General features: G+C 32.4%; 1 long non-coding RNA gene across 1 annotated transcript; it reads right to left on the reverse strand.

Annotated features, from left to right (window-relative positions):
* Positions 1 to 4,204: 4,204 nt before the first annotated feature.
* LOC111095563 lies at positions 4,205 to 27,295 on the reverse strand. The gene is made up of 3 exons (XR_005358289.1): positions 27,238 to 27,295; positions 24,039 to 24,089; positions 4,205 to 4,530 (listed from the first exon to the last, which is right to left on the reverse strand). It is a non-coding gene; the product is annotated as an uncharacterized LOC111095563 (long non-coding RNA).
* Between the last annotated feature and the right edge of the window lie 204 nt (positions 27,296 to 27,499).

Raw genomic sequence — 27,499 nt, forward strand, 5'->3', positions numbered from 1 at the left:
CACTTGTCTGAGAACGTCTATAAAACTTTCCCACAAAACTTTCAAAGCTAGAACCAGCTTAAAAAAAGAGACTCTCATTTAATTCAGTATTTCCATAGTTAATATTTTCAAACTTTAACCCTACCTATTTGATAAATTCTGGGTATCTGCTTAAAAACAATTTATTTTTACAGAGACATAGTATTATGTATACAAATTAAAGATGTTTTTCTTCCTTCTTACCAGCAAATAATGATTAGTCAAATTTAGCATCTTGTTCCTTTAATTCACTTTCATATTTTGAGTTGAGGAGGTGAAAACTGGCTATCCTGAAACATAGTTCATTCACTATAATAGTAACTAGTCTTAAGACACTGTATAAATTCCAAGGTCTTTATTCCAAGAACAGGATATTGTTATACTTAAGTGTTGTCTTTCCCCTTCATTCATTCATTTCTTCATTAAATAAACATCTACTGATTATATATATATATATGTATATATTTATATATATATATATATATATATATATATATATAATGTCTCAAAAGTAAAATTCTTTGAAGACAAGACTGAGTAATGATTAGAGCACAGACTTTGAAAATAGGTTTGTTTTCAAATTCCTAATTAATTCAGTGGGTAAACAGATAAACCCTTACCTTCAGTCTGACTCTCCTAATTCACATGGCTGTTGTGCGGTCTCATTATCCAATACATTGAAAAAATTCAGCATGGTGTATAATATATCACTTAATTTTCTGCAGGAACTAACAGAGTGTTAAGCAAATAATTCATAAACCAAAGTTCTTATTGTTTTATTAAATTATACCATATTGTGATTATATCTGCCATAAAAGATCCCAATGAAACCAAGTTTCTATTCAGATTTTATTATAATCTCTCAGCAATTTATTAATTACTGAAAGTAATTTACAAACTGAGATAATATGGCTGGTTAGAGAAATGATTTCTTACATTTTAATATTATAAAATATCTCAAAGTTTTACTTAGTTAATAAAGTCTGAGAATAGATTTCAAGCTTCTTTGTTGAATTTGCAGAAGCGTATCATATTCTTAGAGCATCTATGAGTTTGTCAGAATATTTTTAGCCCCTAAATAAAGTAAAGCTTACTTGTTTGGGAGCATTTAGAAGCATGGAGAAAACTAAAATATACCTCACAATTTTAGATAAAAATGAACATTTTATTAAATGTGGAAAATAGATGTCTACAATAAGCAAAAACTAAGCTCTAAAGATTTTAAAACAGATCAGCTAAAGGAAGCAAAATTGTGAACCTAATATAGCCATAGAAAAGGTGATATAAGACCATCTTATGGGATGCAATGAACAAGAACTTGGGTAGAATCAGGGGAAAAAGCAAGGAAAAATGACTTTTGAAATGCTTTCTGTTTGTCAGTTAAATGGTTCATGTTTAAGTACATGATTCTAAGGCTCAGGGTTTGAGAAGGTTGTCAGCACTACAGAACTTGTGATTCTCTTTTTGTTCCCAGTCAATACATAATGTCTTCTCATTACAATGCATGGCTACATGCTTGGCTTGGTCTCCTTGCTGACATTGCTGCCTGAAGGAAGTGGTGTTCTGGGAGTAAGCAAAAGTACAAAGACTCCTGGTGCCAGGTTTAAGCATCTTGGACAGCTTACTTAGATATCCCCTTATTCTGACCTTACTCTACCACAAGAGGGTCACAATCAACCAAAGGAGAAATATCCCATGCAGTCAACAGATTATTAGGTAATTTTAGATAATTCTACAATTTGGTGTTTATTGGGAAAAGTCACACTACCAATAAGGGTCTTTACAGCAGTTCTATGCTCTTCTGTAAACTGGACAGAAGATAAAAATTCTATTAAATCATTCCTAACATACTACTTTAAGCTAAAGTGGTATTTTTTGTGAAACTTAATAATTCTCATAATCAATAAATCAAATTACATAAAGTAATTTAAGACCTCTGCATATATAGAATGCCTATTGCTGAGTCATAACTACAAGAAATGGAATATATCATTTAAAAGAATATAATAGGCTTAATTCCTAGATATTAGATGTGTCAAGTCAGTAAGGTACAGAGAAAAACAGAAGCGATGAAGAAGAGGTGCCTGCAGAGACCCATGTTCAAGCATCCAACTGGTATTCAATGAAAAGGAGCAAAGTGTCTGATTAAAGCTGACCAGACAGCCACTTGACCTGTCTCCTGGCAATAAAAATCTCTCATAATATTAGAGATGTTATCATAAGAAAACCTAAATATTAATAAAATAAACTAGTCTGAACTAAGATGATATCGCAAGGGGATATATCAGGACTGCAAATGAAAGAATCCAAAAACTTCTTGAAAACTCAAGCTTTCTTAATTTTCCAGCTGATGTTGTAATCTGTCTAGAGGTTTATAAACCCATTTAGTTTACATGTGGGTTGTATGGCTCCATAAGAAGAAACTCTAGAGTTAAGAAGTAGTGAGGTTAAGGTTCTAGGAATGGTGACCTCTGTGATATGAAATTCTTTAATAGATACTCTGGAAATTATTTTGTTTACCATGCGTGCCTAATGATGTCACTGAGAAATGTCAAACTCTTAATTCCCAAAACAGAAATTAGAATCAATAGCCAATAGGTTAAAGTAAAATGGTCTTTCTTAAAATACCCAGCAAGAGAAGTATCTTAATAGTCCATCTCTTCTATTTCAGTGTGATACTTTGCCTAATATCATAAATCTGCAATAAAGATATATATATAATATACATATTATATATTCATAGTTGAAAAGAATATACAACTATTTATACTCTCCTAATGTGGTTTGCCATAATTTTCTGGTTGGCACTGCATTAGAGATCCTAAATATAAAGAGCAAGTAAGTAACAACTTCAAATCCAAACTTAAATATGAGGAATCAATTTCTCTCAGAAAGGGTAAATATTTATAGTAATTTGCTTTCGCCTTATCTTTGCTCAAATAAAGTTTTCATATGAAGTTTATGAGGGATTTTTTGTGGCAATAATCAGGTATTACAACAACACAATCCTCCCTTTTCCTCCCTATATATATATATATATAGTATATAATATATATAATGCCAAGTGCCAAACAGACTCAGTTAATGGTCTATGGCCTTAAAATTTGTGAAACATAATCACTTCATTCATCATTTGCAAAAATAAAATTTTTATCTTCTATAACAGGAAACTTTGTGGCTAAAGGCTAGAGGCACAAATCCATCTTCTACTAATAAGGTATTAAGAAGTACGAGCAAACAGTACGTTAGCTTCTCCTAAACTAGAGACGCAAAGAAGTGGTAAGCCACATGAAATACTCACCATCAGGACTTTTGAGGTAGGCAGATTCACAACAACAGGATACAAGCTTTGTCAGGAATTGTTGAGAGATTGAAAGCATACTTAAAGGATTTATTAAAGCAATAGAGGCAACCTCAACTCTAGTTACCATGATTGCAGGGATTTTCATGGCCATGTATTTAATCTTCCTGTGCCGTAACAGATAAGTTATGCTTTCAGCTGATATGTGTACAAAGAGTTTTCTCAATCTTTCCTAGTACTATATAGTACTGAGGTATTGTATTTTGACTTGCTAAGCAAAGCATTTATAGGACTGTCAGCAGCAAGACAGAACAGGCAATAAATATTAAGGTTTAATGTTACAATGATTTATGCTGTAGGGAAGTATTGGCTTAGATTATAAGGTATGATTACCTTTCATGAAAAGAAATTATGGGAGAAATAGAATGTTGACAAAAGTATTTTCTAATGATCTCTTTATCAGTGAGATCTTTTTACATGAATATATTGGAGGTAAAATCTTGATTTGCTGAATGGTAAAGGTGATTTAAATAGATGCTCAATAAAATATTTCTGTTCTTAGAAAGGGTTTTTTTTAAAGATTGACAGTGGTCTTTTAATATTTGACCATCTCATTCACAGAACTTTGTTGGAAAAATAATTTATTTGGTGAATGTTTTATGAATGGATTAAAGAGAGCAGAAAATTCTTGCAGGATTGGGAACCAGAATTAAAGACCATTAGACCATTCACCTCTTATAACGCCAAGGTGATAACAGGTTTATTTATAAAATATCATGAGTTTTCTACCATTCTGGCCTCCCTGTCTTTGTATATGGTACTACCTTTTGCCTAGGGTATTAGTTATCTTTTGCCGTGAAACAAATCAATCCCAAATTTAGCAACTTTACACAACGAACATTTTTAATCTCATAGTTTCTGTGGGCCAAAGTTCCAAGTACAATTTAGTCAGGTGTCTCTGATTCAACACCTTTCATGAAGTTGTAGTCATGTCTATGCACTTATCTGAAGCTTCAACTGCAATAGGAGATTGACTTCTAAGCTCACTGGCATGATTGTTGGCAGGCTTAATTCTTCACAGGATTTTAATCAAGGGCCTTAGTTCCTCATAATGTGTTGAAATTCAGGGGTTTAGTTCCTTACTGTGCTTTTTGGATGGCTCCACAGGGCTTCTTACAACATAGCAGTGTTCATCACCTAGTATATGCCATCTGACAGAGATGGAAAGAGACAGAAAGATAGAGAGAGAAAGAAAGCATCCAAGATTGGTGCTATAGGCTTTATATAACATGATCTTAAAAGTAATATCCAATAACTTCTGTAGTAGTCTATTAATCAGAAAAGAGTCATTCAGTACAATCTACACATATGGGAAAGAATGACACCGAAATGTCAAGAGACGGGGATCATTTGGGGCCATTCTAGAGTTTGCCTACCACACTTAGATTCTTCATTCTATCTTTCATTTATCCTCAGTATATTCTTCAAGTTATTGAGCTTGTAATAAATGGATTGGGAAGTCTTCCAAGAGTCTACCTTACCCAACTATTCATTTGAAATTATTTGAAACAGTATACAAAAACCTTTATTGGAAAGATTCCTTGAGCCTAGTATCTTCAAAACTATTTTTCAATGTGTACTAGGTATAAATAAATATATTGCTTTGTATTTTCAATTAGTTATAATACCAAATGTATTAATCCATTTTCCCCATAAGCAGTCACACTTGGAATCACCTGATCCCATTCGGGGTTTGAAAATACATTCAGCACAGTTACACTTCAGAAATGACATTCGAAGCCATAAATACATTAGACAGATGAAGGTCCCAATTTAAAAAGTCCTAAAATTTAATTTGTAAGGAAGAATTCCAAAAGGTATGAAAATAAATGGAGGGCAACAGTTGGTGCCCATTGGTGTAAGTGTTCAATAAATGTGGTATCCTTTTTCTTCTAGGGTTCTATGACAAAGAAGGGTTATGACTAGAATGGCATTAAACAAAGTTGGGGGGAGATTTTAAGGTAGGAAAACCATTCTTTAGTTTTGTCTCTCAAATTTTTGCATAAATATTCCTAAATAACACAAATCCTTAACTAAGAAGGGTTTTTTGTTTATATATGTGTTTACTGCAGCCTTCTTTGGGCTATCTCTAACATACATCAACAATTAACACTAATTGTAACACATTAGTTTGTTTAAGGGATTATATGGTAAACTAGATAATTTATTTGCTTTTAGATCATGAAGGTAAAGGATATTGTGTTTTTCGAGTTAGTTTTTCTAGTATAATTCCTTTCAGTGCAGTCTGGCGATGGCTAAGAATGTAGAATCTTTCCTGTTAGAAGTAAACAAAACACTACATAATAACATATTTCATTACAGAGAATCCTCTATTTGCCTCAACTTACATAAATGTAATGCATTTTTAGTGTATTTATTTTCATAGGAACTAAATACATACATACACACTGATATATAGATATAGATATCTCTAGCAGCACAGGCCTACAACATTATTATGCATAAAGGGTAAAACTGTACTGGAAAACTAATGATATAGGTTTTGTGTATACATCTTTTAAGTAACAACTCTCCCATCATATACTTGAAGCCATATGTTGATAAGTTTTACATCAAAACAAAAATCCTGTATCTAGAAGAGAAACAGCCACATAAAAACACATTTTCAGGCTAAATGAATAATAAATTACAGGTTATGTGTTTCTTTAATTTTAGAAAATGCATAATTCAGAATGATAAATAATTAACATATCAAAGCATTCTAATTTAACTGATGCACAAGAACAGCTAAGACATGAAGTATCCTGTTTGTGCTTAAAATACATCTTCACAGTAGAGAAATGCAGCAGCATTTTATTACTAACAATTATGCTTTTCAAAGGGTAATTTTAGTTTATCACTTTAAAATATTAGGAAATGTCAAAAAGTCCATTTCTTATAGGGGATGTGTAAGTACACAGTAGTGGAAGGCAGAAAGAAAAGCATAATTAGCAGTGTGTTATTAAATCCAACATTTAACTTGGCCTACTTTGTTGAAGCCTGATTTCTAAATGGCATTTTCATTTCCATTTCTACACGTTTCTCCTCCACTCTGTGCCTACACTGTAAATGGGCAAAAAATAATCCTTGCTTTGTAATCATAACTTAATAGATACTAAAACAATGCTCTATAAATCTGGTGTGGACTGAGAACAATAGATGTGTTTTTATTTAAACTGGTGACAAACTAAAGAAAGTTTTCTGTTTTTTTTTCTGTTTTTTAACTGCGGCTGAAGGTCAGCCCATTGGAAACCAACCACGCTCTCAGACCGTTTAGTTTCTAGGTGCAAATTAACACTGATTCACCTTGTATTCTGGAAAACAAAGAAGTAAACAACCTCTATATTGTTCTGAAATAGAAATTACTATCATTATCACCTCATATTGCTTTTTGGGGGGGATTAAAGCAATCATTCTAAAATAGTTGCTTTTACCTCTGCTGAAAAACTGGATGGCCTATATACTTCAAGCAAAAAACATTGACGGTAAATGATAATTAGTTAATTTCAAGGAAGCCTTATTGGAAATAATCAGGGAGAGCATAATGTGAACAAGAGTCTGAAGCAGAATATGACAGAAGTCACCAGACACCCTATATGTGCAAACATAGTCTGGCTTTTGAGAATAATAGAAGAATTTGGAGAACTACTTTTCCTAGAATATTTGTCATATCAGCAAAACTACAAGACTATCTAGAAATGTACTAGAAGCTAGGTCCCAGTTAAGTATATCAGGTCTGGCAGTTAAGTACTTGTTGGGTTAAACGGAAGCATAAGGAATATATATCAGACGTAAGATAAGAAATTTAATTTATTGCAAAACAATATCCAGAAAGAATGCCACTGAGAATTAATGAATTTCAAAATAAACTCTATTTTTAAAATAAAAACATTGCTCCTTTTCACATTTCAATGACCTTTTAAGTTCAGAGGACTTAATAAAATGATAAAACAAACAAACAAAACAAACTAGATAAAGTGAATACTTTCACCATCTACATATAGAATGAGCCAGTCCTAAAATGTCATTCTTCCCTTTAAGAAAAATGACTAGGCATTCAAAGACAACTAGAGATATAGTCTCTGACCATAATAAAATAGAAATCAGTAACAAATTTCAGCTACTTTAAAAAAATTAATCTCTCTAAATCACTTGCTTAAAAAATAAAGCTTGAAATTACAGACAATTCTTAAAAAATAAAATCTTGAAAATACTATATGCTGAAATTTATGAAATGTGGTCAAAGTTCTGGTCAGAGGTGAATTCACACTAAATGTTTTAAATACATAATTTAATTCTAGAAGAGAAAAAACACATTAAGACAACTTAAGGGGGGAAAATGTTGTTTCTAAAATTTTTGGAAATTCTTCTTTGTAAATTTAATTAAAAATACTAGAAAGAAAACATGAATATAATTGTTTAAGTAAAGTAAAACAGCAGTGATTGAGGAAAAAATAAGTACTATGTTCAAATTAATGCTAATGAATTAGAAAATTCTAAAGTGAGAGAGTTGGAAAGTATGATCAAAATCATCAAAGTCAATTCTAATTAGGTACAAAACTAAAGTAGAAAATTAATAGTGATGTCAAAGTAGAATATTCACAAAATACATTTTTTAGGCCTAGACAGTATTATAGATATTTCAGTGAAAATTGTCAAATAGCAAATTATTCCTATCATATATCCAAACATTTCAGAGCACACCAAAAGAGCAAGTTTTAAAGATAATGTATTTAGAATTTTTTTTTATGTTCACTGTACACATGTGTACAAAAAGAAAACCATAGCCTGTTTTCCCTTAATAATTTAGGTGGAAAAGTCCTAGCTCTACATAAAGTATTCTCAAACCAAATTCATCAGTATATTGAATACAATTAACCCTTTAACAATGCAGAGCTGAGAGGCACTGACCTCCTGCACAGTTGAAAATCTTGGTATAACTTCTGACTCCTCTAAATTTAACCTATTGTTGACCGGAAGCCTTCCCAATAAGATAAATAGTTGATTAATGCATATCTTTTTGTGTAATAAGTATTCTTATTCTCTGACCATAAAGTAAGCTAGAGAGAAGAAAATGTTAAGAAAATCATAAGAAAAAGGAAATACATTCACAGTACTGCACTGTATTTCTTGGGAAAAAAAGTACAAGTGGATTCTCAAAGTTCAAAGATATAAAAAAAAAAAAAGTTCAAAGATATATATAATATCATCAGGTAATATTTATCCTAGAAATGTAAGGATCTATCAATATTTAAGCATTAAAAAAAGTATGACATTTTTATCACATCAAAATTTTAGAGTTAACCCATATAATAATGTTACTAGATTCTTATAAAGCATTTTAATAAAATTTAAATATGTACATGATTTTAGAAATAAAACCATATTTAATTGGGGGTGGCAAGGTCCTTTCTTTCTTTCTTTTTTTTTTTTTTTTAAAGATTTTATTTATTTATTCGTGATAGTCACACACAGAGAGACAGAGAGGCAGAGACACAGGCAGAGGGAGAAGCAGGCTCCATGCACCGGGAGCCCGATGTGGGATTCGATCCCGGGTCTCCAGGATCACGCCCCGGGCCAAAGGCAGGTGCCAAACCGCTGCGCCACCCAGGGATCCCAGGTCCTTTCTTTAAATGGCAGCATTATATTTTACCTCATGAGCATTCCATTCTTATCTTAAATCCCCACCCACTGTCAGAAACTGTGATATTGTAATGCAAATATGATGCAAACTTTATGGCAATAACTAAAATTGTCTAGAGACAGGCAGAGTATGCTTATTCATGCAAAAGATATTAACTCAGATTCCCCTAGGTTGCAAGCATTGGGTCTCACCAAAGGATATCAATATAGTTAAGACATAAGTCTATCCTAACCAAAAACAATAAAAGGAAGGATATAATAAAGATTAGAGCAGAAATAAAATGATATAGAAACTAAAAAAAAAAAGAAAAAGAACAGAACAATACAACAGAGAATCTAAATTTAAAAAATTACTAATGAAAGAGGAGAAATGACAAGCAACACCACAGAAATACAAACAATTGTAACAGAATATTATGAAAACCTATATGCCAACAAACTGGACAACTTAAATGAAATGGATAAATTCTTAGAAACATATAACCTACCAAAACCAAAGCAGGAAAAAAAATAGAAAAGTTGAACATACCAATCGAGAGCAATGAAATTAAGTCAGTAATTAAAAAAAAAAAAAAAAAAAAAAAAAAACACTCAACAGACAAAAGTCCAGGACCAGATGGCTTCAGAGATGAATTTTAAAAAGACTTAATACCCATTCTTCTCAAACTATCCAAAAAAATGCAAGAGGAAAGAAAACTTCCAAAATCATTCTGAGAGGCCACTATCACCCTGACACCAAGACGAGATAAAGACACTACAAAAAAAGAGAACTATAGGCTAATATCTCTCATGAATATAGATGCAAAAATCCTCAACAAAATACTAGCAAACTGAATCCATCAATATATTTTTAAAAATACACCATGGTCAAGTCATATTTATTCCTAGGATGCAAGAGTAGTTTAACATTTGCAAATCATTCAAATGATATGTTACATCAATAAGAAAAAGAATAAAAACCATATGATCATTTCAATAGATACAGGAAAAGCATTTGACAATGTACAACATCAGTACATGATAAAACCTCTCTGCAAAGTAGGTCTAGGGAGGACATATTTCAAAATAATAAGGGCCTCATATCAAAACCCCACAGCCAATATCACTCTCAGAAAGGAAAAAATGGGAACCTTTCCCCTAATGCCAGGAACAAGACAGGGATGCCGACTCTCATCACTTTTATTCAGCATAGTACTGGAAGTCCTAGCCACATAGTTTAGACAACATAAAAAAATTAAAAATAAAAAAACATCCAATTTGTTAAGAAAGAAATAAAACTGTCACTATTTTTAGATGACATGATTCTGTATCTAGAAATGTTAAAGACTCCACCAAAAAACTACTTAAAACTGGTAAATGCAAGATACAAAATCAATATACAAAATTCTGTTGCATTTGAATGCATGAATAATAGAGCAGCATAAAGTAAAATTTAAAAAAATCTTATATGCAATTGCACCAAAACCAAAAATACCTAAGAATAAACTTAACCAAAAAGGTGAAAGACCTGTACTCTGAAAACTATAAAGTACTGATAAAAGAAATTCAAGACGATGCAAAGAACTAGAAAGACATCCCATGCTCATGGACTGGAAGAACAAATATTGTTAAAATGCCTATAGATTTAATGTCATTAAAGCAACCCAAAAGCAACCTATAGATTTAATGTCATTCCTATCAAAATACCAACAGCATTTTTCAGAGAACTAGAACAAACAATTCTAAAATTTGTATGGAACCACAGAAGACCTCAATTAGCAAAAGCAATCTTGAAAAAGAAAAACAAAACTGGAGGTATCACAATTCCAGATTTCAAGTTATATCACAAAGCAGTTGTAATTTAACAGTATGATACTGGCATAAAAATAGACACATAGATCAACAGAGCAGAACAGAAAACCCAGAAACAAACCCACAATTACATGATCAATTAATCTTCAACATAGAAGTAACAAATATACAATAGGAAAAAGACAATCTCTTCAACAAATTGCATTGGAAAAATTGGAGAGCCACATGCAAAAGAATAAAACTGAACTACTTTCTTTTACCATACACAAAAATAAATTCTAAATAGATTAAATATGTAAATGTGAGACCTGAAACCATAAAAAAATCCTTGAAGACAGCACAAGCAGCAATCTCTCTGACACCGTCTTTGGTAACATTTTCCTAGATATGTCTCCTGAGGCAAAGGAAATAAATATATATATATATATATATATATATATATATATATATAACCACTGGGATTACATCAAAATAAAAAAGCTTCTGTACAGTGAAGGAAACAACAAGACTAAAAGGTAACCTGAAAAGGAGAAAATATTTGCAAATGACTTATCCAGCAAAGGGTTGGATTTGTATATTTTGGAAAATATACAAAATATTTAAAGAACTTATAAAACTCAACACCCAAAAAACAAATAACCCAATAAAAATGAGCAGAAGATATAAAGAGATATTTCTCCAAAGAAGACATCCAGATGGCTAATGGACACATGGAAAGACTCAACATCATTCATTAGTAGGGAAATGCAAATCAAAACTACAATGTGATATCACTTCATACCTGTCAGAATGACTAAAATCAGAAAAACACAAAACAAGCACTGACAAAAATGTAGAGAAAAATGAACTCTTGTGCACTCTTGGTGGGACTGCCAATTGGTGCAGCTACTGTAGAAAACACTATGGAGGTTCCTCAAAAAATTAAAAATAGAACACCTAGTAAATACTAGGTATTTACCAAAAAAATACAATGACATTAATTGAAAGAGATATATGTACTTATATATTTATAGTTGCATTATTACAAGAGCCAAACTATGGAAGCAGCCCAAGTGTTCATCAATAGATGAATAAAGAAGTGGTATGTGTATGTATATATGTATATAATATATGCATATTACTAAGCCGTAAAAAATAATAAAATCTTGCCATGACAAGATTTAAAAATGACATGAATGGAGCTAGAGAATACAATGCTAAGTGAAAGAAATCAGTCAAAGAAAGAGAAATACCATATGATTTCACTCATGTAGAATTATGGAATTTAAGAAATAAAACAAATGAGCAAAGGATAAAGAGAGAGAAACCAAGAAATAGATTCTTAACTGTAGAGATCAAAATAATGATTATGGGGGGGAGGGAAGTGGAAGAGGATTATGATAATGAAATAAAATTAAAAAAATAAAGTTAAGAATGAAACAAAAACCTTTATTTTTAGGGAGTCTTATGTTAGAAACAAAATTCAGCAAAAAGTATAGAGTTCCTATATGGTCTCAACCAAACACATCCACAAACACCTCCCCACCCCCCATTATCTACATCCTCATCTTAATAGTTCATTCATTACAATCAATGAACCTACAATGGCACACCAATATCATCAATATCATCCAAAGTCTACATTTTACATTGGGTACTTTTGGTGTTGTACATTATATGAGTTTGGAAATATTACAGTATCATACAGAATGGTTTCACTGACCTAAGAATTTTAGGTTCTCTATTTATTCATCCCTACTTTCCTCCCAACACCTGGAACTACTGATCTTTTTCACTGTTTCCATAGCTTGCCTTTTCAGGATTATCATATTATTAAAATCATAGAGTATATCGCCTTTTAATATTAACTTCTTTCACTAAGATCAATTTAAACTTGCTTCATATGTTTTCATGATTTAAAGCTCATTTCTTTTTAGTGCTGATAATATTCTATCATCTACATGTATCCCAGTTTCTTTATCCATTTACCCACTGAAGGGCATCTTGCTCCTAGCTTTGGCAATTATGAATAAAGTTGCTATAAGCATCTGTGGGGAGTATATGTGTGGATGTAAGATTTCAATTCACTATAGTAAATAATGAATAACACAACTGTTGGATCCTGTGATAAGGAGTAGTTAGTTAGTTTTATAAGAAACTGACAAACTGTCTTCTAAAGTGGCAGTATTAAGCATACCACAGAACTGAACTAAAGCCCATTCATGGGCTTAAAAAATAAGTAAATAAATAAAGTGGCAGTATCATTTTGCATTTCTACCAACAATGAATGAGAGCTCCTGCTGCTGCACATTCTTGCTAGAATTGACAAAACATTTGTTAATGTTTTGAATTTTCACCATCCTAATAGGTATGTAGTGATCTTATTTTGCAAATCCTCAATGACATATGATGTTGAATGTCTTTTCAAGTGTCTACTGGCATATATATATTCTTTGGAGAGATGTCTACTCAGGTTTTTTGCCCTTTTTTAAATTTTTTTCTCCCTCCCTCCATTGAATTTTAACAGTTCTTTGCATATGTTAAATAGCAATCCTTTATCATGTATGTCTTTGCAAATACTTTTCCCACTGTATGGCTTGTCTTCTCATTCTCTTAACAGTGTCTTTCACAGAGATGTAGTTTTTACTTTTAATGAAATACAGCTAATCAGTTATTTTGTTCATGGAATGTGCCTTTGGTGCTTTATCTAAAAAGTTATCACAATACCCAAGGTCATATAAACTTTTATCTATATTATTTTCAAGGGGTTTTACATTTTTGTATTTTACATTTAGGTCCACGATGCATTTTTGGGTATAAAGTTTAGTGAAGGGTGTAAAATCTGTGTAGACATTCATTTATTTGGATGTTAGTTGTTCAAACACCATTTGTTGAAAAAACTATCTTTTCTCCATTGTATTGCCTTTATTCCTTTGACAAAGTTCATTTGACTATATTTGCATGGGTCACTTTTGGGTTCTGTACTCTGTCCAAATGAACCATTTGTCTATTTCTTCACCAACAGTATACTATCTTTATTATCCTAGCTTTCCAGCAAGTTTTGAGGTAATGTAGTATCAGTTCTCCAACTTTGTTCTTCTACAATATTTTCTGGACTATTCTGAAGCTCTTGCCTTTCCACATAAACTGGAGAATCAGTTTGTTGACATTCATAAAATAACTTGATTTCTTTCATCAAACTTTTATAAGTGTTCCTCTTACGTATCTTGTGCATTTTTCATTTATACCTAAGTATTTTATTTTGTGGTGAAGTCTAACATAAATGGCATTACATTTTTAAAAGATTATTTATTTATTCATGAGAGACAGAGAGAGAGAGGCAGAGGAAGAATTAGGCTCCATGCAGGGAGCCCAATGTGGGACTCAATCCCAGGTCCCCAGGATCACGCCCTGAGCCAAAGGTAGATGCTCAACCACTGAGCCACCTAGGTGTCGCTAGTATTACATTTTTAATTTCAAATTCCACTTGTTTATGGAAGGTGTACAGAGAAGCAATGGATTGTGTTACATTAACTCTATCCTGCATCCTTACTACAATTGTTTATTAGTACCTGAATCTTTTTAACCAATATTTTCGTATTTCCTACATACATAATTATGTCATCAACAAACTCAGCTTTATTTCTGCCTTCCAAGTTGTATAACTTTTATTTCTTTTTCTTGTCGTATTGCATTAGTTAGTACATCCAGTATGACATTGAAATAGAGTGGTGAGAGGAAATTCTTGCCATGGTCCTGGTCTTTGTGAACAAAATTTGAAATTTTTCACCATTAAGTATGATGTTAGCTGACTTGTTTTTTGGTAGATATTCTTTTTCCAATTGAGGAAGTCCCCTCTCAAGTTTAATCTAAATTTTAAGCATTTAAAAAATAAAGAGAAAATAATGCTGTGGACCTTAATAAATATGTGTCAATAACTTTTAAAAAAGAAATGCTGAGGGATCCGTGGGTGGCGCAGTGGTTTGGCGCCTGCCTTTGGCCCAGGGCGCGATCCTGGAGACCCAGGATCGAATCCCACGTCAGGCTCCCAGTGCATAGAGCCTGCTTCTCCCTCTGCCTATGTCTCTGCCTCTCTCTCTCTCTGTGACTATCATAAATAAATAATTTTAAAAAATTTAAAAAAAAAAATGCTGAAAAATCATTTCACCTAAACAGATCTTGAAGGGAAGAATGCAAGTAGAAAATGGAAAGTAGCTAAATGGGCTTTGCTTTCAAGAGCCATCATTTATTTTCATATATAAAAAAATCCAATAAGTGTATTTATACCCTTATTTATGGAGGCTATAAAGGCACAGAATTTTAGAGCAGAAAGTGTTTAAATTAAGATAATGTTTGTCCTATATTGTAAAAAATTGTGCTATTCACATGACAGCTATTGAGTGTATGCTCAGTGCCGTAGTAAGACCTGGAAAGATGAATAAAACATTAGCTAACCTTAAATTACACTAGAATGTGTCTACATAAAATAATATATAATAATATTGAATGAAGAAAAAGAGGAATGTAACAAAATGGACAAAAAGAGATTACTGAGATCTTGATTGAGTATCCTAAGTAGACTTTTGCTTTTAAAGTGTGTGCTCATTTAGAATCTCTCATTGCATAGTGTCACTTAAAGAAATTCCTGATAGATCTGAGAGGAGATGAATGGACTTAACTAAAGGAATACATGTTCTAATAGCAAGTCTCATGGCTATCTATAGAAGAACTCAGCCACCAATTATGATACCAATCCCTATAAGAAAAGATCACACAGTATCTCAATATCGATACTGATGGGAAAAGAAACTAAGAGTCATTTTTATAGTCTCTTTCTATGCTAGCCCCTCAAATTTTTATTCATCCACCTATAAATTGCTGCATATTTCTGCCAGATTCTCTGCTCAGCTGCTCCTTTGATCTCCCATCTGTTCATTTCTTTCTCTCTGATTGAAGAAACAAGAAGTATTTGTGGCTATGTATTCCACTGAGAAGCCACAAAACAAAAGATGGATGTGGATGAATGAAAAGATTTCAGCCTAAAGTGCCTTTTTCTGAAAATACTTGAAATCATGTTGATTTGATTTTCTGTGAAGAATAAAATGATCAGATGACATTTTTTTAAGGACTGTCTCATTTTTAACCATTTTGCTACAGTATTCTAAAACTTCATTACACCTTGAAAAGGACAGCAATGTTTTGCAGTTGAAAATGATTTTTAATACTCTTCAATGGGTTTCCTTTGCACCTGGAATAAAATGTAAACTTTTATCATGGCCAAAAAATTCCATGTGATCCATCATCTCTTGGCTCTTTTGTTCACAATTCTCCAAACATACTGGCCTGTTTCAGTTTGCTGAACACATTGTACCCATTCCCATCTTGAGATTCTCTGACATACAGTTCATTTGCCTAAAACAATCTTTTCTCACACTTCTCACAGATGACTTCTCATCCTTCAGGTCTCAGTTCAGGTAACACCTTCACTTTTCCTCTCTCTCTCTCAAATAAGTCCCTCCTATCTTGTCTTGTGAAAGACAATGTAGTGGCATGATTAATAACATGGTTCTATATTAAAATATCAGTATTAACACCTACTATGTCATCAGTAACTGTGGTTAGGAGCAGCACAGTTGGCCTCCCTATGCTTCAGTTTCATAATTTATAAAATGGAGATGATAACAATGCCTCATAGAGTTATTAGATTAAATAAACTAATAAAGTTAAGCACTTCAGTGCTGAGAACAATAGAAACAATATGTATTTACTATTAATATCTTAGCAATTTTTGTTTCTTACAAATTACTTATAACAACATGGATTTTTTTTTTTTTTTCAAATTAAATGTTTGTCTGTCTACCATGCTCCTGTCTTAAGGGTTCTGAGGGCAAGGATTATTTTAATCTTGTTTCATCCTTGTTTCCTCAATCCTATTAAAGTGTCCAAAATCAAAGGGTTCAATAACTGTTTATTGCATGATCAAATGGGTGGAAGATTTCAAGGGGAATACCCTCTCCATAAACAGGTTGAACTGGTGAGTGTATCCTCTTTCTCCTCTTATCAAACTTTTCTCTTAAGAACTGACATTATCACTCCTTGGAATTTGGGAACTTATTACTGACTACTGTAGTTTCTTATGTAAGGCAAGTAGCTTTTCCTGTGGCATGTATAAAATGCATGCCTCTCTGTCCCAAATACCAGGACTATATGATCTATATGATCAATGCTTTCAAAGGAAAGGGCAAAACTCCTGTTTTTGTTTTTTTGTTTAAGATTTCATTTATATATTTGAGAGAGAGAGAGAGAATATGAGCAAGGGGGAGGAACAAAGGGAGAGAGAAAGAGAGAGAAAGGGAAAAGCAGATTTGGTACCTGACTCAAGGCTCAATTTCAGGACCCTGGGATCATGAACTGAACCAAAGGCAGACATTTAACCAAGTGAACCACCTAGTCACCTCAAAACTCATGTTTACAGGGAAAGGACCTTTCCTGAAAATGGCATTACACAATGCTATCTCTGGAGAGATTTAATTATCTATGAATCTTAATTATCTCTTAAAGGGGCTACTTCAGCTAGAATTAGTACCCTTAATATTCTCTCCCTTTCTTCTAATGACCAACCTGTAACCATTGTTACAAATTGTCTTTGCATGATGTGGTTAATTCACAAGTTACTTAGAAAATGAAACCATCTGAACCACAGAGGTAAATGGTGGAGACGGTGTTGGCATTTACTAGTTCACTTCTTGCCACTTCTAGCAAAGTTCATAAAATGGAGATAAGCTCAGAGCTAAAGCAAACTATTCTGAAAATAGAGATGGAAGGAAAATTCCACTATCTGCCCTTGTCCAATCTATGTCACTGAAATGTCTTCTAAATAAGAACCTTATAACATTGAAAATAAACTGCTTCTGGATTTTAAATCAAAATGTGATAGCTTTAAAACTAAAGCTTTAGCAGATGATAAAGCTGACATCCAGCCTTCTAATAAAGACAGGAAAAAGCTATTGTATTCCCGCTCAAACCATTGTTTTCTGGGTCAATAGTTTAAGAAGGAAGTTTAGGAGTAAAGCTCTTGACATAATGGCTAATTCTCAAGGAACTGAAAGAAAAGACTGACCATGGTAATTATCAGATAAAGGGCTAGTATCCAAGATTTATAAAGAATTTCTCAAACTTAACTCCCAAAAAACAAATAATCCTGCTAGTAAATGGCAGAAAACATCAACAGACATTTCTCCAAAGAAGACATACAAATGGCAAACATACATATGAAAAACTGTTTCACATCACTTGGCATCAGGTAAATACAAATCAAAACCACAATGAGATACCACTGCACACCAGTCAGAGTGGCTAAAAATAACAAGACAGGAAACAATAAATGTTGGCAAGGATGTGGGGAAAGAGGAACCCTCTTATGCTTTAGGTAGGAATGCAAGCTGGTACAGTCATTCTGGAAAATGATTTAGAGCTTCCTCAAGAAGTTAAAATACAGTTACCATATGACCCAGTAATTGTACTACTAGGTATTTATACCAAAGATACAAAATGTAGTGATCCAGAGGAGCATCTGCACCCCAATGTTTATAGCTAAACTATGGAAAGAGCTGAGATGTCTGTCAACAGATGAATGGATAAAGAAGATGTGGCATACACACACAGACTCACACACACACAATGGAATATTACTCAGCCATCAGAAAGGATGAATACTTACCATTTACATCAACATGGAGGGGACCAGAGGAGATTTTGTTGAGTGAAATAAGTCAATCAGAGAGAAACAATTGTCATATGATTTCACTCATATATGGAATATAAGAAATAGTGCAGAAGATCATAGGGGAAGTGAGGGAAACTGAATGGGAAGTCATCAGAGGGAGAAACACCATGAGAGACTCAACTATAGGAAAACAACGAGGACTGAAGGAGGGGTGATGGGTGGGGGTATGAGGTAATTTGGTGATGGGCATTAAGGAGGGCATGTGATGTGATGAGCACTGGGTGTTATTTTTTAAGATTTTATTTATTTATTCATGAGAGACACACACAGAAAGAGAGAGAAAGAGAGGCAGAGACACAGGCAGAGGGAAAAGCAGGCTCCATGCAGGGAGCCCAACATGGGACTAGGTCTCCAGGATCACGCCCTGGGCTGAAGGCAGCATTAAACTGTCCAGCACTGGGTGTTATATGTAACTGATAAATCATTGAACCCTACATCTGAAACTATGTATGTATTTTATGTTGGCTAATTGAATTTAAGTTTTAAAACAGAAAAAAAAAAAAAAAAAAAACAGAGATTACAAAATAGGAAGTAAATGAAGAGTTCCCAGGCTTAAAACTATGAAAACAAGATATTGGTTGTGGTTATTCAATCAAGGAATTAACCAGAAGCAGAAACTAGGAATCTACTATATTTTTGGAAGGAAATTTATTGAAAAGAATAAAATAACAGGACAATACAAACTGTTGATATAAACCTTTAAGAAACAATCCTTTGGCTTATGCCTATAGCACTAGGAAGTGAGCTCTGCCACTTGCAGCAAGAATCTCTACTTCAGTACCTGAATCTAGCCAAGGAAGATGATAGAAGGAGCTTGCAAAGGGCATAACCAAGGTGGCAGGATGAACTAAGGAATTTTTCTAGAATAGGTAATTGATATTATTTGTTTACTATTTATTGATATTTAATTGTTATAAGCACCATGACTCCTTAGTGTTTTCCATTTTAAAATAGGCATTTTTATTTTGTTACAGTGTTTCTTCTCAATCTTCTTCCACTCTTAGTAGGTTCAGTACTATAATGGCTCATTAGACTATTGGACACAATATTCAACCCTGACAGGAAAGATCATATGTCACACTCCTGTTTTGGAATTTGTGGGAGATGTAGTAACTGGGTAACACTTTAAGATTGTCTCTTTTGGAGTGAAATATGAGTTCTGTGAAAATCAATATATAAATGTAAAGCATTTGATAGTTTCTGAAATTCTTTAAAGAAAGTGCTTCAGCTGGAATTTATACTATTAATATTCTCTCCCTTTCCAGAAGTCTTAGAATAGGGTGAAATGGTTGATCTTCTGATGACCAGCTTATAACCACGAAGCAATTTTGCAAGTAAAAGCCAAAGATAAGGATACTCAAGCAGAAAGTCAGAAATCAGTCACTCAGTATTACCTATATCTGGATTTCAGTTTTTGTGAAAGAAAAAGAAATTCCATTTAAATACAAGCATTCATGTAGACATACTGTTCTAGGCCTCTGTTCTAGCCTGTAAAAATAATTCCTAAATGCATGTTCATATCGGTAGCTCCTAGATCAAACTTTGTCAATCACTATTTTAGAGGTATGAAAATTTACTTCACTATCTTCCTACCACTTGTCCAGTACTTTTCCAATAATAAATTGTGTACCATGCACTAATAGTTTTAAGAGGCATGGTATCTGATCATGGTTCTAGAATAAAATTTTCTAATTTAATAGTTTAATAAATAGTATACACTGTGTTCGTGTGTGCTTAATGGACACAAATGTGCACAGACATATACCTAGTCATAAATAAATATATGTAGCTCTTGATATGTTTGAGTGTAAATATAAATTTGACATTTTGTTATAACACCATTTGTTTTAGCAGGAACATTTTTGAATTCCAAGATTTTACAAATTAAATAAATATATTAGGCTGTTGTGGCAAGTTTACTTTCTAAAGAAATGACAGGCTTGATTAGTAAGCATGCCCTTTATCTGTAAGGTTCTTATTTGTCTATCATTTCACAGCAAGCAATTCTGATGAATGGCACAATTAACCTTTCCATTATTAAAACAATTAATTGCAAAAATTAAAGACATGACAGGACAAAATATTAATGCATAAATTATTAGGTTCAAAAGTTATAATTATTAATCTATGTACAGTAATTGTGGCAAAAACAATGAACAACTAAAATATGATATATATATTTACTTACATATAAATTATATATTATATACATTATATATATTATATATTATATACATAATTTTCTTGGCTTTTTACTTGTTTAACATACCAAGGTATGAATATTTTATGTTGGGCATGAAGTCTATAAGAAAATTAGTATCAGCTAAGTACTGTAAACATTCAAGATATGACAATAAAGAATTAAGACTGATTATCTAATAAATATAAAGATCTATACATACAAAAAGTATTTTTCAAAATAACCATCTTAAAAATATATACAAATGATGTTAAGCTGGTATTTACCAAAAACAGTTAAGATTTTTTTTTTATTTGCCTCTTACACTACCTTAAAGCTATAGGGATACAAAAAAGTCAGGAGAAACAGGTTACTTATTACTTGGAATCAAATTACTTGAGCTAAATTCACAACTATGCCTTTAATGGCCACACAGAATTAATTTCCTTGAACTTCTAGGTCAAGAGAGCAAAATAAAACTTGTAAATTCTCTTCTTTTTTGTAAGAAGTAGATAATATATGAGAAAGCACTTTAAATGTTCAAGAATTACATTATATTACTGTTATTATTTTATTAAAAGTAGTTTCAGGAAAATATTTAATTCTGCACTGTCCAAAACAGTAGCCACTATTGACATGTGGCTTTTGGGCACATGGAATGTGGCTTGCCAATGACTGAAGAATTGAACTTTTGACTTTAATTTTATTTCATTTAAATTTAAATATCTTCATCTATTGAACTTATTCTTTACACAGAAGTTACTAAGTCATTCATCAGTTGTGAGCCTCTGATCGGGCAGTAATAACTATTACTCCTGATCATTGTGTTTTTAGGAGGTATGTATTCATCAATATGCTACTCTTTAACACCATCTGTGATCCTTTTGCGTCTACAGGAAACTTGAACAAAGGAAGTTTTTGGACCTTCCTAAGTCTGCTGGCCATGATATCATTCATGTCTTTGAACTTTTACCTTTTATAATTTACATGTGACAAAGACATTTTCACTCCAGAACTACATTCTTAGGTTTGGAATGCTTAATAAAGATGATCTGCTTAAACTCAATTTGGTATAGGGGTCATTGTACAGTTTAATCCAAAGCAAGAGAGAAAAATATTTGTTGTAGTACTATTCAAATACTATACAAGCTGGTCAAGTCAAATTTTGGCATTTTTCAGAGTGATATGGCACTTTTGCAATAATAGCACTTGTTGATTTATTTGGTTAAATGAAAATAGAATGAAAACAGTATTTTGATTTGAATATATAGTTGGAAACATAATAAACTGTAAAATGACTATGACTAGGTAAAAGAGATAAAGTATTTCTGGTATATATTTCCAGAGAGATAAGAGATAGATGATAGATAGAGTGATAGCCAGATGAGAGATAGATAATTGTTCTATTGATTCTCTGAAAGGAAATTTTTATATTGCATATAGAATAATCTATATACACAGTCAGATGATGAAAATATCTTAAGATTTAACTTGGCATTTTGTGCTAGTTATATAGGAGGCCCTCAACATATTTTTATTGACTCAAATTATTATTTCTCTTTCAGGAATATTTTCAAGTTATTTTCAGTTTTTTTTTGTTATTATTTTAGTAGCAGATGTATAAAGTATACAAGCCAAATCATCAGGGCTTGTATAATTTAGGCATCAAGGACACCTAAATTAATAAAAGAGATTATTCAATAGCCACCATAGGTTATATATGCAAATGACAATATTTTGTTTCAGGCATAAGTTATAATTTACTTATAGTGTCCTATTCTGATGTGTGATCAAAAACAATTGTTATTCATTCTTTTATTTTGGGTAAAGTTTTGGGGAAGGAGCAAACAAGAACAGGTGGAATGTGTGGTTCCTGAGGCTTTATGCTCAATGAAGTAGCTCAGACACAGAAAAACTTTGATCTGTCTGACTTGGTGGAACTGTGTGGTCTTTTTGAAAAACAATGTTATTTCCTTTTAAGCAGGACAAATTAGCAATACATTTTTAAACCGAAGAGAGCTTAAGAATGAATGAGTCATGTCATATTTTTCTCCTAAAACTAAGTAACATTTTAAAAAGTAAAAGAAGACTAACATTTCTACTTATAAAAAAATTATTTCTTCAAAACAGGGTTAAAGTTCTATTTAGATTAAGGCTTTATTTTTAGCCCTCTGGTGATTTAGAAATAAGATTAAATCACTGGAAACCATCAAAAGTATCCTCTTATCATAGATAATTCCTACCTGCTTCCATGCAGTGCAACTTTATCAAATATCATTACTTATCCATATAAAAAAGAAACATAATTCCATAATGAAACTTTAAAAAATTTTCACAAATCATTTATATGTAAACTTCTAGCGCCCCCCCCCCTTTTTTTTCAGGAAATGAAACTAATCTTACCAAAAATATACCTCTGACTTTTCACGGTACCTTCAAAGAAAAGGTGAAGTTTGCAGAATTCAATTCGGTATCTCAGTAACATATTGTATTAGTCAAGGTACTCCAGGGAAACAAAATTAATAGGATGTATAGAGAGAAATAGAGAACATATTGTATTAGTCAAGTACTCCAGGGAAACAAAATTAATAGGATATATAGAGAGAAATAGAGACAGAAAGACAGATCTTTAGGAATTGGCTCATGACTTTGTGGAGGCTTCACAAGTTTAAAATCTGCAGGGCAGTCTGGCAGGCTGGAGACCCAGGAAAGAGGTGATGTTATAGTTCAAGTACAAAGGTAGTGGCCTATTTTAATTCTGTCTGGAAAATTCAGTCCTTCCTATTAAGGCCTTCAACTGAATGGATCAGGCCCACCCACATGATGGAGGATAATCTGCTTTACTTGAATTTACTGATTTAAATGTTAATTTCATTAAAAAAATCTTCACAGAGAAACATCTAGAATAGTATTTGAACAAATATTTGGGTACCATGGCCCAGCCACATTGACACATAAAAGTAACGATCGTATATAGAGCATATAAATCTAAATAAAGAAGAACTTTGGTGATCATTTTAAATTACTTTTGAAAATGCATGCCTGTTTAGTTTAAAAAAGTATGAAGTTACTAAGTTGTGATCAACTGATTATTTTTTCAAGCATAGGAAGATTTTTACTAATATCTTCATAATCTTCCCTTACATTCAGCATGGTTTCTGACATATTAACTAAATGAATATTCAGGCAGTAAATAAATATTCCCAACATGATTCCTATGTTTTCTATTTAATTTAATTTGGCTAAATCCCAGGATAATTCCCCAAACTCATTCTACTTACTTCATTTGTCATAGTTGATCAAATTCTGATTTTGATACACCATGTTTACATCTAAAAGAAATGATAGGTATTATCAAACTGAGATTGTTCTAACTACAATTTAATACTACATATCTCAAATATTATCCAAGTGTCTTGTAATACATTTTCTATTAGACTTGCATCCTGGCTTTAATACTGCATCACCTATTTGCACAAAAGAAATGTCAATCATATATATTTATCCATAAGATCTGGTTTCACTAATAGGAAAACTCATACTAAAGGTTTCAAAGAAGAATGTAGCTCATTACAGGCAATAGTTGAGAAGTATGCCATGATTAGCATTCTACAAATATGTAATCTTGTTATATTGTGAAATGTTATAATACTATGCCCTTTTCTAAAATACAGTTTACTAGAGCATGGCAGGATGAAGACAGGAGGCCAAAAACTGGAACAGGCAATTATATAATGTAAGTTATTTTTCTCATTTTTAAAATAAAAATTTCTTTGACTTCTAATCCAATCTTTATCATAATATGTCATGCCTAACACCCCTATGGACATAGAAAATTTAATAGTCATGCTTTACTGCATCCATCTATTTAATTGTTTTTCCCTGAATAGTTTTAAAAATTTAATTTATATGATTTTTCTAACTGTTACATGAAGGGAATTGAAGTTTCCTATATTTTTCTTTTCTTTGTAACTTCTTAAACCTTTCTATGTAAAACAGCTTTAGTAAATGTTATGAAGTTGAAATTAGTTCCACGTTTACTATATTATTATATGTTGTTCTAATGTGTTTGGAATTTTCAGGCAGGATTTGTGGGAATTATCTAATTTTATGCGAACATATGTTGTATATAGATATAAGATTTATTTCTTCCACTCTTCAAATTGAAATAGTTGGGCATTGCAAACTCTAAAATGTCATTACAATAACAGGCTTTTAAGTGTTCTGTTATACTAAATCAGACATATCTGGATATCAATTAATTAAAAAAGCAAGTTTTATTGAAACTAATACTCTTTTATTAATTTTTGTGAAGGTTTTTCCCACAGTTTTAAATTTGATTCTTCCTTAAATATTTACCTAATATTTGAATTATATTTTTCCAATTTTATCATACTTTAGATCAATTTTTTTTTCCCCCAGAAAAAACCTTAGATGTTACTATATTAAGGGCAATCGGTTGAATATATTAGACTAGCCTTGGTATCCATGTTGTTAATAGACTAAACTCTTTCTAATTAGTGAAATTCTTTTTAATAAAATTAGGTTCTGCCTATGTCTTAGATGTTATTTATACATTGTCATTAATCAATATAATCAATCAATGTTCACAGAATTATAGGTTATATATTATAGATACATATTATATGAAGAATTGAGGATTAGAAAATATATACTGAAATTTATTAATTTATTATTTCATTAATAAAATACATATTAAACATCCATTGTATATCAGTCAACAGGCCATATGAGAGCATCCAGCTGAAAAGTCCTGGGCCTGTCTCAAAGACCTGGGAAAAGCCCTGCAGAAATTTCAAAATGTCATAAGAATCAAAGATTGGATACGTAAAAAGTAAAAGTAAAAGCAAAAACAAAATAAAGTTGTTAGAAACATTTTAGTTAAGTATCATAAGACTATATAGAATCCTGTTATACAATCCAACAATGATATAATAAATATTCTCATACCTAAATAACATTCCGAAAAGGTAAGGGAAACTGCAGCAATTTTCCCCCATTTTTATTATGTTCACAACTTTTTTTCTTGAACTGTGTCTAAAGTTTCATTATAAGGTCTCTTCCTATGAATATATGTAATACAGCATGCTAAGCAATAGAGCAATAGTTCTCATCATGCTGCCTTTTTTTTTTGCAACTACTGGCGGAGTGTTATATTCTATTTTGCTTATATTTTTGAATACTTTTCCTGAACTTCTCTGTTTACTGTAACTGGTAAGGGCTGTTCTATTATTATTAACTTGGTTATACTGGAAACTATATTTCCTATAATTTCTTTCCTTGTATGATTCCAACTTTGAGATGTATGAAAAGTAAAGTCACAAGCAACTTGCAAAGCAGAAATAAAGTAGCAGCCATGATGCTCTGAAGACTGTTGGCTGGTTAGAGGCAATAATATAGAAGTACCAGCAAATACTATACTCAGTGTTCCTGGTCTACTCCCAGTTTTCTTTCTAAAATTGGTCCCTCCCAACCAATAGGCAAACACAAGGTCACCATTCTCAAAGCTTGGTTGTGAACTCAAGAAGCTGATAGCCAGGAAACCCAGTAACCTTCCCTAGACTTGTTGGAGACTTTTCCAATTCTGCTGTGTCTTGTGAAGAAGAAGAAGAAGAAGAAGAAGAAGAAGAAGAAGAAGAAGAAGAAGAAGAAGAAGAAGAAGAAGAAGAAGAAGAAGAAAAAAGAAGAAGAAGAAGAAGAAGAAGAAGAAGAAGAAGAAGAAGAAGAAGAAGAAGAAGAAGAAGACAAAACAAAAAACACTAATAAAAGGACAAAGAAAATAGCTAAATTCCTCTGGGCTATTAAAACTGGGAAGATAAATCCTTCATAAGATTATTAACCAAAAGTTTAGGGTAAGTAGCTGAGAAATGCAAACCAGAATGAAGGGGCTATTTGAATTAGAAAGTGTCTGAAAGAGAAGACCAGATTTGGTTTATTATGAGCCTGATGCCAAGGAGTCACAGTTCAATCCCTCAAAAGCAGAGAATCACTGAAGGATTAGTTAGATACAGCTCACTAAGATAGGCTCTTACTTTTTCAAGGGAATAAATATCTTATTTTTAATGGAGCAAAGTTATTAATTAGAGACATAAGATTTACGAATTTGAGAATTCTGTCTCTTTTTTTTAGTATGAATGTGTAGAAACTTTATTTTTTATTTTTTTTAATAAATTAGTTTTTTATTGTTGTTCAATTTACCAACATACAGAATAACACCCAGTGCTCATCCCATCAAGTGCCCCCCTCAGTGCTCGTCACCCATTCACCCCCACCCCCCGCCCTCCTCCCCTTCCACCACCCCTAGTTCGTTTCCCAGAGTTAGGAGTCTTTATGTTCTGTCTCCCTTTCTGATATTTCCCACACAGAAGAATCTCCCTTCCCTTATATTCCCTTTCACTATTTTTATATTCCCCAAATGAATGAGAACATATAACGTTTGTCCTTCTCCGATTGACTTACTTCACTCAGCATAATACCTTCCAGTTCCATCCACGTTGAAGCAAATGGTGGGTATTTGTCGTTTCTAATGGCTGAGTAATATTCCATTGTATACATAGACCACAGCTTCTTTATCCATTCATCTTTCGATGGACACCGAGGCTCCTTCCACAGTTTGGCTATTGTAGAATTCTGTCTTAAATATGGGAAAGTTACCAACTACAGCCGCCAGCAGCACAAGAAAAAGTGCAACCACTCAGGCAGAAAGAAAGGCAGAAGAAGT

Source organism: Canis lupus, chromosome 4 (assembly GCF_011100685.1).
Source record: "Canis lupus familiaris isolate Mischka breed German Shepherd chromosome 4, alternate assembly UU_Cfam_GSD_1.0, whole genome shotgun sequence".
In the NCBI taxonomy this organism is placed as follows: Eukaryota; Metazoa; Chordata; class Mammalia; order Carnivora; family Canidae; genus Canis; species Canis lupus.